Genomic DNA, 16516 nt, shown 5'->3' with positions numbered 1-16516 from the left:
ACAGTCCCATACAAACTTCTGGACAATCGCACTAACGCAAAAGACGATCCTTCTAATGAGAAGCCGTCGTCTGTTTAGGTTGTATTCAAAGCTGAACTTCATTCTCCACTTGAAAAGCATAGTGAAAGGGGAGCACAGCAACCATGATAAAACTCTGAGATTAGAAAACATGTATGTGTGACTGAAAGGTGAAAACAATTAGAATGTAACACCAAACTCGTGAAATCTCACTTCGAGGACGGATTGCTTCGTGTCATGCCAGAGACACAGGCTTCGGCTCTTCAAGCAGGGGAGCCGCTGATATACTACGGTGACGTTGGTAGTGTTGGTACACAAGGGACACAAAAAAGTATGGGAGGTACAGGGCAAGTGTATTTTGTTTGGATTAGAATCCAGTGACGCATGTGCATTAGTTGAAGACCTCCATAGTAAGAGGGAGAAGTAAATGGCTTTATCAAATGTAGATGAACATTTGTTTGTGTTTCAGTTCTTACATTTTCTTTGTGAATACAAGTATTCCATTAAAACAGGTTTAAAGATTGAACAAATGCTTTATCAATGTGTTTTTTAAAGTCATTCCATTCACCCCGTGACTCTAGTTAATACATACATCCTTATTCGACTCTTCCATCTATAGTTCACGTCTTTTACATTCTTTTATATATTTTCATCCCAGTCACCTGTATATCAACATATCGAGTCCCTTATGGGGTAATATTTTTTATCTGTAAAATCAACGCAAGAACTCGAGAAATCTGGCTGTGATAGGCACTCGGCGTGGGGTATCCAATCCATGATCAAAGTTCTGGGTTCAGTTTTGTGGGTGGTTTCTGGGTACAGACGAGGGAAAACCTTAATTGGATGGGCGGGGAAAAAAGACATTATGGGTGAGGAAGGTATTGAAGTAGGGTTAAGAGGGGGATCTAGTCTTACCAAGGGACGGTAAGGGTGATGATTTTTCTGGTGGGGAGATGGGGAGAGATGGCGAGGCTGTATCCCTGGGTGAACTAGTCTCGTCTGGGAACTTCTCATTCCAGTTTACATTTCCCTGCTACTGGAAGTAGAGCAGCTTTTAGCTACAGGTGCCTTTAGAAGTAATCTGGGTAACACCGGGACTTTTTGATAGAAATTGGTCTTGGGGTAATTACAGATGAATATGTAAAAGAAGCCCTAATGACCTGATATTGATGAATACTGATCAACTCATCAGTAGATTAAAGATAATACTGAGCCTTCAAGTGATGTATTTCATAGGCTACTTTCAGGATACGATAATGAATTGTTATTATTATCATTGTTATTATTATCATTATTATTATTATTATTATTATTATTATTATTATTATCATTTTTATTATTATTATCATCATCATTATTAATATTATCATCATCATCACTATCATATCATTATCATTATTGTTTTTATCATTACTGATATCATTTTTGTTACTATCAATAGTAGTTGTACAAATGATAGGTGATCTGATTGCAACAGTGGGAGATGTGGCAGTTGAGGGTATAAATGAGGACTCAGGGTAACTGTACTGCTAGTGGAGTTGGATGCTGAAAAAAGACTAGTAATTGGCAATACCTGGTTTAGAAAGAGCGACATTCACAGTTGTACGTATATGAGTTGGAGAGATGATCTGCGGGCATTATTGGATTACATATTAATTGATTGGTGTGTCACTGAGAGGCAGCTGGTGGGATGTCTGATCACAATCTTGTGGAGGCGAGGGGGAAGATTTGCTGAGTTTTTTTGAAAAAGAGGAAACAGCATCGGGAGAAGAAAATGCTAAGAACAAGTGAGCTTGGAAAGGAGACTTGTGTGAAGAAATACGCGGAGAGATTGACGGGAGTGGGTGAGGAATGGGAGGTATTTAGGGAAGCAGTGCTGGTATGTGCGAGAGATCCATGCGACATGCGAAAGGTGGGAGGTGGGCGGATTAGAAAGGGTAGTGAGTGGTGGGATGATGAAATAGAGTTGCTAGTGAAAGCGAAAAGCGAAACGTTGTGCCCCCAACCAATCGGTAGACCATGCAATACTCGGCAAGCTGCTGCGTCACATGAATACTATGTGTCTGCCGGTAACTCAAGGTTGAGTCGTATTTGATAGCTGATTCTTTCCGTACACCTCGAAGCTTTAGCATTCTACATCTTCTCATGTCTTACTCAATAACTATGACCTGGCACATTCTGAAACACTGGTTTTTCCACTTTCTCCAAAAGTCGTAAATACTCTCCCTTGTCTCTTCTTTTCCCCGTTTCATAATCCTCTCTATAGTTCAAATAGGGGCCGGGTTTGATGTGAACTTCTGTCCGTGACGAAAGTCTCCAACGTAAAAACACACACACACACACACACACACACACACACACACACACACATACACACACACACACACGCACACACACATGCACACACACACACACATACACACACGCACACACACACACACACACACATATATATATATATATATATATATATATATATATATATATATATATATATATATATATATATATATATATATATATATATATATATACAGTTCCACAGTTCACAAGTCTATACAGGGTACTACAACACGTAAGAGGACTTATGCACTTATTACAAACTCAGATACCTTGAAACTCTGACAACATTAAGCTACTTAAGTTACTAAGTATAATTATGACGAGGACAGTGAGGACCTTGAGACTGGTAATGAGACCAACTACCACAGTAGATACATTAACAGTTGCACCTTGGCATAACACACACTTAAGACATGTTCATGGTATATCTCTCTCTCGACCCACATGCGTATTATGAAAATGCAATAACCCTGCAGGTTCAGCATGGCTTAGTTCTACCGTTGTTGCCAACCCTCGTGAAACGTCAGAAAGACTTGGAGCTTTGGTTGAGCCCCTTAATGGTGTTGCTTTGATTCAGGATGTAAGAACGGCTAGACTTCATTGTGAAGGATTAGTCCAAGCACAGGAGATTCTGCGTAATCTCTCATTAATCATCAGACCACTCACAGACAAACATGAACATCTGTACTCGGCTCATAATGATCCTCCCAATTTGGTAGGATTAAAGGAACATTTGGAGTGGAAGTTCATCTACGCTACCTGTGTAGTTTTTGCAAGTTTTGGGTACAATTTCTGGTCAGTAACACAAAAGGGGAGGCGCAGGAGTAAGAGAGAATTGTTAAAGTTTTGAAGGGATGATTCGTAAGGTATTACTAAGTCTATCAACACAAGGCACCGACGACGCCTGTGAGCTTGAGGTAAAGACCAGTTTATGTTGAGAGCCACAGTCAGGAGCATACACGAACCCTAGAAGTTCAAATCAGGTTGACCCCTCGTCATCAAGCTGTTCAATCAGGTAAGTCGAGTGAGTTGCTATGGAGTGTAAACATGCCACTGATTAAACCCCACAACTAATCGAAGTTTTGAATTGCTCACCCACACAGCTTTAGCTGCCTCATTGCATGATCAAGCAGCGTACTATTTTAGCTTTAATGAGTTGCAGCTAATTCGAATTTAGCTAATTGTGATTATTATTCTTGTACCGTTTCCACTTCCAGGATTGCTTCTCCTCGTGGCTCTAACTCAGGTCACGTTGCGTTAAAAAACCATCAGTTAGAAAGGATTTATTAATATCTGAAAGATACGGTAATTCCTGACGTCAAGTTGATTCACTTTTTCCCAGGAGCAGATGCTTTAACTATATCAGGTCAAGCTTTTCCATCGACATGTGAATCATTTTCGTGTCGAGGCTGTACTTTTGTATCTAAATATTTAATCTATAGGGATCATTCTAGAATGGCCTTACCTAGCTCAGGTGATACGTAACACTGTAAAGGCAACTCATATCTATTGCCAGTGCATTCAGTAAGCACACCACTTCGTGAGTGGAGGCTGATGAAATGACATTGTAACGCATAATTGTGACTTTGTTTCACAGTGTTCACCAAGCGCCCACTGGAAGTTCAAGATGTTAATATCTGTATGTGTTTTTCAGCAGTGTTAGTCATCACCCAGCGTATGAATGGTTATATTAAAGCAGACAGAGCCCAAGGTCGGGTCTTGCTCCCAACTCCTGCGACATCCAAGCTGGAAATCCCCTGCGCAAAGGGAAACTTTTATTGAAGTTCGACTCCACAGCCAACAGACTGTGGTACCAGTGATGAACGTCTGAAGATATCCATTTGCCAGAACATATGGAAGACCCAGCGACCGTAAGAACTCTTAGAAAATCGGAACCTCAAGGGAACAGTGGTGAACTTAACACTGAGGAGAAGAACACATGTCAAAAACTACATCATGTGCACAAGATTGTAGCTGGTACTTGTACTGAACTTTGTCTTAGTGAATGTGGTGTTAAACCTAGCCCGAAAACCAAAGCCTATGGCACAACATGTGAGAGGCTGAGAGCCTTATTGATTAAGATCAACATTGTATTCTTGTATTAAGACACTTTATCTAAGATTTTGACACTATGATTACATTAGATTATCCGGTATAGACCCTGCCTGGTACTTAAACTACACCACTGAGAGACGCAGAAGGACGTACGATGGTCTATACCAACCGCATGGCCCTCTCGACATTTAGGATGAGCTAATTCATTCGAAATGAGTAAAGCTTTTCCAAGCTCGCCCACCTCTAAAGTTGCTCACATGTCACAACAAATGCTGAATAGTCGCCTTATGTTCTCGACCCCGAGACTTTTATAACGTTCCTATAGCAGCCATTTACGCGCAAACCTCCACCCCGGGCTGAGGTTTGGTCAAAGCCTCTCCGGCAGGCCCCAAGACACTCCACGAACTTGTTGAATTACAAATTCTATTTTTGCTGAGAAGACTTTGGCATAACGTCCTCGACCGCAAGGGATGCACGTGTTTGTGTGTGTGTGTGTGTGTGTGTGTGTGTGTGTGTGTGTGTGTGTGTGTGTGTGTGTGTGTGTGTGTGTGTGGGTATGGGTGGGTGCGTGTAACTCATAAATAAGTAGAGGAATGTGAAAACATTTAATCGTATTTCCCTGACGGAGGTAACGACAGACACGAAAATCAAATCCTCTCTGGCCAGCCTCACTGGTTATAACAATGGCAGGAGAGCGAGCCAGCAGCAGCAGCAGTCTCCACAGGCAGGGGGATCAGCGACCAGAGTGGCATGTCCTCACCATGACACGCTGTACACTTTCAACATAACTAGATGTTCCTCCTCACACACGGGCCTCTCTGCGCCAGTAACTAGATTCCCAGCCAACATAATCAGAGCGTTTCTCTGCTGATATTAGTGCTGACAAGGGATAAGGCGTCTCAAAAGCTCGCCATGAGCGGACTTTGCAATAGCATTAACTTACAATATCAAAGTCGCCATGATGGGACATTAGCCTTTACGGCATAGGACGGTAATGATGAATTCTCCTACACCCGTTTGAATGCGGATTGCTCCAGCACAATTTTTTATTTTTCAGTGGATAAGCATTTTGTTGTTCTGTCTTTGTAGATTCGGAGGCTAAGAGTTACCATAATCTCTATCAGCCTATTTTAGACATGTCTTTTTTTCCAAGCTGACTTTCATTCTTCTCTTGTCTCTCATAACGTTTCCTATTTTCCGGAAAACCTCTGAAAAAATGTTCACCCTCGCCTCCACGATGTAACGACCAGACATTCCACCAGCTGCCCCTTCTCTGCCCATTCACATGTTGAGAGTCTATATGCTGCACGCTTCTCAAGTAGTAGGTAATCCAATGTTACCCGCTGACCATCTCTCCTCCTCACGTACGCATGCTTGCGTGTTCCTCTTTTTTAAACAGGCATTTCCAATCACTCACTAGTCCTTTTCTAACACACAACTACACAAGCTATCCGCCTTTTCCATTTACCTTACTGAATACCCAGTAACCCCTAGTTATACCTTCAACTGCCACATTACTCAAATTCACACAGTTTAATTACACCATTACTAATGCACACTCACTCAGTTGCTCCTAAACCACTTGCAGTTGGTGAACCATCTTCTCATAGCCAGGTTCATAAACCCTAACAATCACCCATCTCTCTCAAACTACCGTCAGCTTGACCCATATCAGTCTGGAACTCGCTTCACCTATCTCTCGTAATCCACTGTCAGTTTGACATATATATATATATATATATATATATATATATATATATATATATATATATATATATATATATATATATATATATATTTTTTTTTTTTTTTTTTTTGCTTTGTATATATATATATATATATATATATATATATATATATATATATATATATATATATATATTTTCTTTTTCATACTATTTGCCATTTCCCGCGATAGCGAGGTGCGTTAAGAACAGAGAACTGGGCCTTAGAGGGAATATCCTCACCTGACCGCCTTCTCTGTTCCTTCTTTTGGAAAATTAAAAAAAAACAAGAAAGGGGAGGATTTCCAGCCACCCGCTCCCTCCCCTTTTAGTCGCCTTCTACGACACGCAGGGAATACGTGGGAAGTATTCTTTCTCCCCTATCCCCAGGGATATATATATATATATATATATATATATATATATATATATATATATATATATATATATATATATATATATATATATACATGTAATTTGCTGTTAAAAGCCTGCAGCATTTGCATTCCATTTGTATGATTATAATCATCGTCAGCTAAACTACTGGATTTTATTTGTGGTACTGTATTTATGCATCGTTTACCGTGCATTAAGGTAATTACAATAATTTGCAATAATTTCTGTGCATAAAAGTAATTTCTGTTATTACACTAAACAGTATATAACAAACGGAATTAGACCATAGTCTCCAATTCCTTTTAACAACAAGTAATTTCTGCCATATCATAAAGACCCCAAATCCTACCACAGCTAAGGATTCCAACCTATGTTCTCCACTCCCTGATTGCCAGTGAATGCGTTATGGTCAGCAACGCTAACTGCTAGGCCACTAAGGTCCGAAAATACAGCCTCAATATTTCCTTATAAGAAAATGTTTCAGCATTCATATATCAATCCAACAGAGACCATCTTCAAATATTGAAGGAAAAAATGATTAATTTACGTCTGGATTACATCATAAGTGCGGGCCGTACGCGAAACCATTGGTTGTAGATGTGTGGAGGTTACACAGCTCTATATTTGATGTCAGAGGTGAACAGAAACTAGAATATGGAAAACAAATTTTTGATATTCCTAAGGAATTTTATGATCACGTTAACAAAAGTAGAGAAAAAATGATTTTCTCTTTCCTCATCACAGTCATTCCAATAATGCTGTGGGGATAGAATCATGCTGTTGGGGATTCTCGGAAGGGGCTGAGGCTGAAAAAGTCACTGACGTGTGGGAGGAGATCAATGGCTCTTCCACTGAAATGCCCTGTGGCGTAGAGGATAAAAACATCACGTTGAGGTGGGACGTTCAGTTGGATATCCTAGGAGACACAAGGTAGCGTGATGACTGTTTTACCCAATATATTTCACGATGCTGATTGTTGACGTCTCCTATACCCCACTGTGAAGGTGGGTGATGTTTACCGTGTCTGACTGTGAAGGTGGGTGATGATTACCGTGTCTGACTGTGAAGGTTGGGTGATGTTTACCGTGTCTGACTGTGAAGGTTGGTGATGTCTACCGTGTCTGACTGTGAAGGTGGGTGATGATTACCGTGTCTGACTGTGAAGGTGGGTGATGTTTACCGTGTCTGACTGTGAAGGTTGGGTGATGTTTACCGTGTCTGACTGTGAAGGTGGGTGATGTTTACCGTGTCTGACTGTGAAGGTGGGTGATGATTACCGTGTCTGACTGTGAAGGTTGGGTGATGTTTACCGTGTCTGACTGTGAAGGTTGGGTGATGTTTACCGTGTCTGACTGTGAAGGTTGGTGATGACTACCGTGTCTGACTGTGAAGGTGGGTGACATCAACCATGTCTCACTGTGAAGACAGCTTACATTCCCCTAGCAATCTTTGAGCCTTGCAGCTACTGGGAAATGTAATTCATGTCTGATACAGAGGGAGAGATGTGGTTATCTTGAGGATGACGACGATTGGATTAAGGTCGAAAGTGTGTAAGAAAAATTGGATTATAGAAAATGGAAAATATACTACATGGTGCAAAAAAAGAGAGCGGATACGAAGATGTGATAAGATGTATGCATTCTACAAACACTGATGTTCTCTCTTTGCCAAATCATCCTTCGTTTAAACACTACTTCAACTTTCCATTACATCCCAGAGGATAAGGGGAAAGAGAATGCTTCCCACGTACCTCCTACGTGTCACAAAAGGCGACTAAGTGGGGTACGAACGCAGAGCTGGAAATCCTTCCCTCCAGTACAGTTACCATCCAAAGATTAGGAACAGACGAAGAGCAAACACAGGACTTTTCTACGAAGCGTCAGCCAACTGCTTGTGATGCTATGTTCGCTGAGACAGACTTGTTTACTGTTTTCCTCAGCAGCGCAGTAATGAGGTGTAATATATATATATATATATATATATATATATATATATATATATATATATTTTTTTTTTTTTTTTTTTTTTTCATACTATTCGCTATTTCCCGCGATAGCGAGGTAGCGTTAAGAACAGAGGACTGGGCCTTTGAGGGAATATCCTCACCTGGACCTCTTCTCTGTTCCTTCTTTTGGAAAAAAAAAAAAAAAAAAAAAAAAAAAAAAGAGAGGGGAGGATATATATATATATATATATATATATATATATATATATATATATATATATAATTGAATACTACTGCTAACTTAACATTTGTTAATGCTTTCTATGTGAGCTGAGACGGCATGGGTAACTGATGCCCTAATCAAGACCATCCCATTAACTTGTCTAATGATTCTCTTATACTGCTTAGGTAGATTACCTATAAGGTTATAGTAGGGGAAGAATTCCCAAGTCTAAGAAAAGTACAGCATACACTATCTATCCATCTATCATCTATCTATCTATCAATCAATCTATCTATCTATCTATCAATCTATCTATCTGACACCCATTCCCTCAGGGAACTCCCTTAAAGGTGTGGCCACGACAAAGGAGTCTTCATAACTAGTGCAGTCCAGTGCCTCAGCCTTCAGTGCCTCTCCCTTAACAGGCCAATGGCAGAGAGCAAGTCTAATGCAGTGTTTCCGGAGGCTCCTACCTAATGTGTCTACCTGTTAATGCTCTTGCCTAATGTTCCTACCTACTACTCCTACCTAATGTTCCGACCTGCTGTTTCGATCTAGTGTTCCTACTATTTAGCCAACAGCTCACTGCAGGAAAATTAGAGTTGTGACGAATGAGCTGTGTGAGCAAAGTGTTGTCAGGTGTTGCTTTAGTTACTTAATTCATGCTGTGTCATGAAGAACTGAAAAAAAAATATGAAGAATTTAGATTTTTTTTTTTTTTTGACTCAAGAGAGATGAATGGGTTGGCGGCTACTCCTTTATCTAACCAATGACAGCTGGACGCCTTAGGCCAGCTGACTTGAGGCATCAAATGAGACATGTTTGAGAGAAGATCTCCTCTGTGTGTGTGTGTGTGTGTGTGTGTGTGTGTGTGTGTGTGTGTGTGCGTGTGTGTGTGTGTGTGTGTGTGTGTGTGTGTGTGTGTGTTATCTTACAAGAAACACGCAAGAATATGCTTCAATCATTACACTATGTTAAAGTACTGACTACAGACGACAGATAGCAACAGTCTTGAATTACCTTCAGAGTCTCCAAGGCGCCGGGTCCACCATCTGAAAGAAGCAAAGGCAATGTAATCAGCGACAGGATTCGGGGAGATGCAATCTGCATACATATCCTCTGGGCTTCCATATATATTCATGAAAGATATTCAAAAGGGCCTTCTCCATATTGTGTTACCTTGATGCATTACGTGCTCTTTTGTTCACCTTTATTCCTTCTAGCTTTGGGAGACAGTAATGTGGTAATTCACATTCATGCAATGATACACGGCCTAAGGTAATAGTTGACATATTGGACGTAACAGTAAATTAAAAGTTGATCTCGAAATCATGTAATTAGAGCTGAGTGATTTTGTAAGGTCGAGTAACTGGTTGCGTCTCAACGCATACGTTGGTTTACAAAATGTTCAAGAGATATTTCAGTTGAGAGAGAGAGAGAGAGCTAACATCCTTATGATGTAGACTCCTCGCATTTTCTACATTATATATATATATATATCATACAAACCTCCAACAGCCAGGATCGAACCCGGGACCCCTGTGCAAGAGGCAGGCATGCTAACCGCAAGGATATGGGCCAGGCCCATAGCCTAGCGGTTAGCATGCCTGCCTCTTGCACAGGGGTCCCGGGTTCGATCATGGCTGATGGAGGTTTGTATGTTCTATGAAGTTGCGCGTTCATATGCACTTTATTCGTATATATATATATATATATACATAACCGCAATGATACCATGGAGATTAAATCTAAATGAATATATGCCCACAAGGATTCGAACCTGGGTCAAATACTCGACAAACGAGGACTGTAAACCAAGGCAGTATATCCAACTCCGTATATCCACTTGTTTAGAGGTTCTAACTGTGTGTTTCCGACGGTTTTTGATGTGTTTACCACTATCATGACCCTTGTTTCTACCGCAGATCACACTACCTTCTGAGCCTTGATCCAACGATAATAGGGACCTCAGTGGGAACCGGGGTTTTGATTGGGCGGGAATCACAAGTAAGTAGTGATTTGCAATAGGAGTAAAAAAGTCAGTAGCATTCAACAGACATCATAAACTATCGCAAAAACAAAACAATATCAACCGAACCGAACTTACCCAAACATAACAAACCCAACACGAATTTTGAAATGATACTTTAGTACCTGTTAGCACTTGGCCTTAGCAGTATAAAAGCCTCCTACCTCAGACCCTTTTCTACGCTCCGTGAGATTCCGTCGCCACCCCTCGCGAGTCAATTGGTGAAGGGAGACCGAGACACTTTTTCGGGGCTTCGGAAACTCTCTGAGTCAGTTTCCTGGTCACGGCGGTGATATACGTAACCCTTTACTTTGTACTGTCATACCAGATCGATGTAAATTCACTGTCCAAGTTAGGAAGAATAAGAGAGGCAGTTATAACCCATCATGTAGATGGTTATGATAAGAGCAAGTAACATTGAAATACAGAAAAACAGAATCGATGCCAGGAACTCAAAGTTGGCTTCGCTGAAGCTGAGGTCGCTGAGTTCCAACTCAAGATCGATCACCTTGAGATCAAAACTCACACTCTGGTCTTAAGGGTTCCCTGAGTGCGAGGCTGGAGTGATACTGTAAACCATACTAATATCACTCGCTCAGTTATAAATAATAGTTCAAGTATCTCTCCAAGCCGGAGTGCTGCTAAAAAACTATGGGTCCAAAACCACCAAGTCTTGGTGAAGATAAGCACCTAGTAATATTCTGACCATGCAGGGTATAGGTGAAAATCTTCCCAATATCTATGAGGAGTAAACTCTACTGCAGTAGGAAACAGGAAAGAAAAAAATCTTAAAAAGAAGATAAATCAACCAATATCTACGATATGGATGTTAAAATGGTAGTCAACGAAATAAGCCCCGAGTCCATAATTTCAATATCCACAAAGATCAGTATTAGAAGTTCAGGCAGTCTTTGGATATACAAATGATGTAGTTGCAGTTGAGAGAATTTCGAAGTCGATGACAAAAATCTGCATCACATACACCTAATCATTGATACGTCAGATGTAACTCTAGCCTTAGGTTCAAATGCTCAAGACCGGTTGCTTGTTTAATACGTTCAAACAATTTCTTCAAACTTCGTAAAAAAAAAAGAAAAAATGGACAGTGATAACCAAGTGAAGTGTTGAACGGGAACTCCATGACTGTGTCAAATTTGACGAAAAGATTAAAGTTTCATCATTCTATAGTGTGAAAAAAATTCGCTTAGACGTAGGTCCCCTATGTTCTAAATCCTAAAAAGACGAGTAAACGCAAGATATGAATATTCCTGTTTTCTGTGCTGACATGATACGGGGTTTTTAAATGAAGACACTGAATATCTGAATGGGTATATGAAACAGTTAGGTGATCTCGAGCCCATATGATATGATATACTATTGCGTCTCTACAATGCTTATAAGAAGTGGTCGTTCCGTGTGAATACGCTGTAGCGCTGGGAGCAAGGAAACCCATCAGATTTGGTGAAAGGAGAGGCCCCCACACACATAGTGGGGTGGTCTTCTGAAAGGCAGGCAAATTGGTGGATTTCTAAGGCGAGCAATGAAAGGCTGGTAAGTGAGTCGCCAGCTGGGGGGATGGCCAGAGTTACTCCGTGTGATTTACCTTGCTCCAGTGGAAATGCTGATGAAATGTGGGTCACCAGTTATTCATTGGACGGGTAACGGCGTGTGTATGTGTGTGTGTGTGTGTGTGTGTGTGTGTGTGTGTGTGTATGTAGGAGTTTTGGTGTGGTACGATCGAGGGATGTGTAGAAGATGGTATTTTGGAGAGTGTGATTTAAGTGACGTGATTTTTCGATAGTGTATATGGGAATAAGAAAAGGAGAGAGAGAGAGAGAGAGAGTGTTATGTAACATAAGTGAGATTAACCGGATCTAGAAGCAGGGGACAAGTAGTTTAGAAGATGTTAAGGAATACTCGTGTGTGTGTGTGTGTGTGTGTGTGTGTGTGTGTGTGTGTGTGTGTGTGTACGGTATTAGTAAGAAAGGATCCACAAAAACGTTCAGAGCTGTGATTCGATATACAGGAAATACAGAACGGAAAAAAGATGGGGATGAAAAAGATTATGGAAAACTGATAATCGTAATTCAAGATTATAAAAAGAATGATAAGGAGGAAATAAATGTTAGATGAAAAACGATAATGATTATAAAGAATGGAAAAGATACAACGAGTTTCTTTATCAATTTCATCTCATGGCCTCATTGGGTGCTTTATGTCTGCATCATTTGAGGAACAGTTCACTGTCTCCGTCATCAAGCAGGTGTGTGTCATTCATTACTGTTTGTGTGTTACGGAGCGACAATCTTACGCCCATGCTGCCCCGTCTCTTAACTTTGTGTACAAACACAGTATCTTTATACCTACGTATGTGCACACATACCCACACAACAAAGCGTAATCCAGGTATTTGTGTGTGTGTGTGTGTGTGTGTGTGTGTGTGTGTGTGTGTGTGTGTGTGTGCGTGTGTGTGTATATGTGTGTGTGTGTGTGTGTGTGTGTGTGTGTGTGTGTGTAATTGTCACTTGTGTGTTAAGGGGAGAGAGTTTACACCCGTGTTGTCCCGTCTCTTAAACTTCCTAATATGCACCATGTTTTTCCCCTGAGCATGTATACAAACACACACCCCAGCCTCAGCCAGGTTCCCATTCATCAACCAGCACAGTGAGAGGAGGATGAACACCTGTGCTGGGTGTAGAAAGACCGGCCACACCGAGGATTCCAACCCGCTCTGAGGGAATTAATTTCAACAAAATCTTTTATGCAAATGATCAAACGATCGCTACCTGGCTCACTCTTTTGTTTACGTCTCCCCGCCAACCCATGGAGGGTTTGCATCTCTTCACATGTACGGCAAAATCCATCAGCCAGATCCTGTAATCTATACATACATTTAGATTACATATTCGGTAAATACAGAAATTAAGTATCTTCTTTTAATTGATTTGACCATATTTCCATTGTAATTGAAACGCAAACTGAGACACATCTAGCGTCAAAATTTTGTTGATCCACAAGGACCCAACGAAACTACCGATTCGATGGTTAAATCATCAGGTTTGGTATTATTTTTTTTTTTCTTCCGTCCTCGCCACCACCGTGTATGGCCATAGGTGCGTGGGCTTCCTCCGTGACGTATCGTGATCGAGCTCAGCGCGATCGAGCTCAGTTCTCAGCCATAGTTGGGTGTACAGCTCTTTATTTCTCCGTGTCAGTGCATTATGGAGAGCGCTTCAGCTGCCTGCCCAAATTATAGCCAGACACAAACTTATCAACCTCAGCTCTTCCATAACCTCGACTGAATTAAGATGCCGAACACGTGCAGTACAGTGCAGCAATGTGTGTGACGTATTACCTTTGTGCTGTAAATGAAGTGAAGGAAAATCAAAAGGCATCGCTGACACTTAAAAGCGTAACTTTAACTCAAAATTCTGTGAAGTGTTAAGTGTTAAGTGTTCCGCCGTGTGGATGTCAGCTTGCCATGAGCACGTTTCTTTGCATCGGCAAGGGAATATCATGTTTATACAGACAGGAATTTATAACTGCAGCTTATGATGACTCGTGAAAAATGTGGTAGATGTGTACAGAGTGACTGACTGGTGAAGAGCTGGGTGAAAAAAAAATAAATTGCAACAGAAATTTGATTAATGTGAATATGGTGGAAAATGTTGCAACGTACGGAGACGAGTGAACAATACAGTGGTGACACTACAACACATAACGAGTACAGAGATTGGTGATTATTTTGTTGATATGCACTGGTGATCAATACATTTAAATATTATGATATGTTGCTTGTGATCTTAGTCACTGAACGAAAGAATGGTGAGACATTTACAACATCTAGTGACGGTAAAGGGTATGAATACAGCAATACCAGAATACAACGTACAGCGACGGTAAAGTACGAATATAGCAACACCAAACAGAATACAGCGTACAGTACTTTTGTGGCATATGAATGAACGGGAAAATCTGATAAAGTGATTAATTTGTTGAAAGTGTCATCACCCTGTGATTCATGGCTGATGGGCGGCGTAAGGTAAGCAACATGATTGATTGGAATGAATTAGTTATTGATTTGTTTGACGATCTTCTCTCAACGAGTTAAAAATCATATATATATATATATATATATATATATATATATATATATATATATATATATATATATATATATTGGAAAGGATCACAATTTTGCGCGTAATCAAGATATTCCTATGAGTCCACGGGGAAAATGAAACACGAAAAGTTCCCAAGTGCACTTTCGTGTAATAATCACATCATCAGGGGAGATACAAGAGAGGAATATAACAGTCAGTTGATATACATCGAAGAGACGAAGCTAGGACGCCATTTGGTAAACATGTGATTGTCCAAAACATACAACGAGCGTTCATAAACTTGTCATTTTACAAATCTTATCAACAATAAATTTATCTAATTTGAACAGACCATCACTAATATTAAGATTATAATTCTTTGTGTATCTAAGAATAGAAGATTCAATGATATTTCTCTTGGTAATAGAGTTAGAGTTAACAACTGAGATGGCGTTGCTCCAGTCAATACAATGATCATAGTTTTTAACATGATTAAACAAGGCATTTGATTCTTGTCCCGTTCTTATACTATATTTATGTTGCTTAAGTCTAACAGAAAGATCCTTACCAGTCTGACCAACATAAAATTTATCACAGTTTCCACAAGGAACTTTATAGATGCAACCAAGAGAATTTTCTGGTGAATTCCTGATTAAGATATTCTTTATAGTATTATTGTTGCTAAAGGCAACATTTACATTAAAGGATTTAAGCAACATGGGAAGCAAAGTGAAATTATTATCAAAAGGGAGAACTAAAAGATTCTTGGTGTCAATGGTAGGTTTGGGCTCAACTCTATAAAATGATTTCTTTGCTTACTTAAGGGATTTATCAATGAAAGATCTAGGGTACTTTAACTTAGATCCAATAGAATATATCTTCTCAAATTCATCATCAATAAACTCTGGACTGCAAATACGTAATGCCCTCAGGAACATAGATTGAAATGATAATAATTTAACTCTGTCATGTTGAGATGAGTAATAATGGATATATGAGCATACATTGGTGGGTTTTCTGTATATGCTAAACTTAAACTTGTTTCCTTGTCTATGGATCATGCAATCTAGAAATGGTAACATACCATTACTTTCATTTTCTACAGTAAATTTGATGGAAGGTACTAAATTGTTAAGTAAGGGGAGAAATATTTGTAAATTTTCATTTGTTGGCCAAACACAAAGAACATCATCTACATACCTAAACCAAATTGCATTAGAAGGTAATATATTCTTTAGTAATTTTGTTTCAAAAAATTCCATATAAAGATTACTTAGTACAGGTGAAAGAGGGTTACCCATTGCCATACCAAATTTTTGAGCATAATAATCTCCATTGAATTGAAATACACAGTCTTTTATACACAATTTTATCAGTTCAATGAAATTAGACTTTGAAACAGGTAAATGAATATCATCCAAGACATCAAATAAATATTCTAAAAGGTGATCAACTGGAACTTTAGTGAAAAGTGAGGAAACATCAAAGCTAACTAGTTTGAAATCAAAATCGATATTGATACTGTTTAGCTTGTTGACTAAATCTACATTGTTCATGATATTAGAATTTGATACCTTACCCACTAAAGGGCTTAATAAGGACACTAACCATTTTGATAATTTATATGTGATGGAGCCTACTGAACTCACTATAGGTCTTGCTGGAAAATTTTGTTGATGT

The 16516-nt window shown here is 39.7% G+C and overlaps 1 protein-coding gene across 3 annotated transcripts in view; it reads right to left on the bottom strand.

Annotated features, from left to right (window-relative positions):
* The window catches only part of LOC139749835 (allatostatin-A receptor-like), a 321402-nt gene that overhangs the window by 35808 nt on the left and 269078 nt on the right, over positions 1–16516 (bottom strand). For 2 of the 3 annotated variants that reach the window (XM_071664140.1, XM_071664139.1), the window contains one exon: positions 9725–9756. The exons of the other annotated variant lie outside the window; for it this stretch is intronic. The gene's annotated coding sequence lies outside the window, so the exon portion shown is untranslated. The remainder of the gene's footprint in view (positions 1–9724; positions 9757–16516) is intronic. 3 annotated transcript variants of the gene reach the window in all.

The sequence above is a fragment of the Panulirus ornatus genome, chromosome 8, assembly GCF_036320965.1.
Source record: "Panulirus ornatus isolate Po-2019 chromosome 8, ASM3632096v1, whole genome shotgun sequence".
Lineage (NCBI taxonomy): Eukaryota > Metazoa > Arthropoda > Malacostraca > Decapoda > Palinuridae > Panulirus > Panulirus ornatus.
The sequence above is the reverse complement of the archived record's forward strand: the minus strand, read 5'-3'. Positions and strand labels throughout refer to the sequence as shown.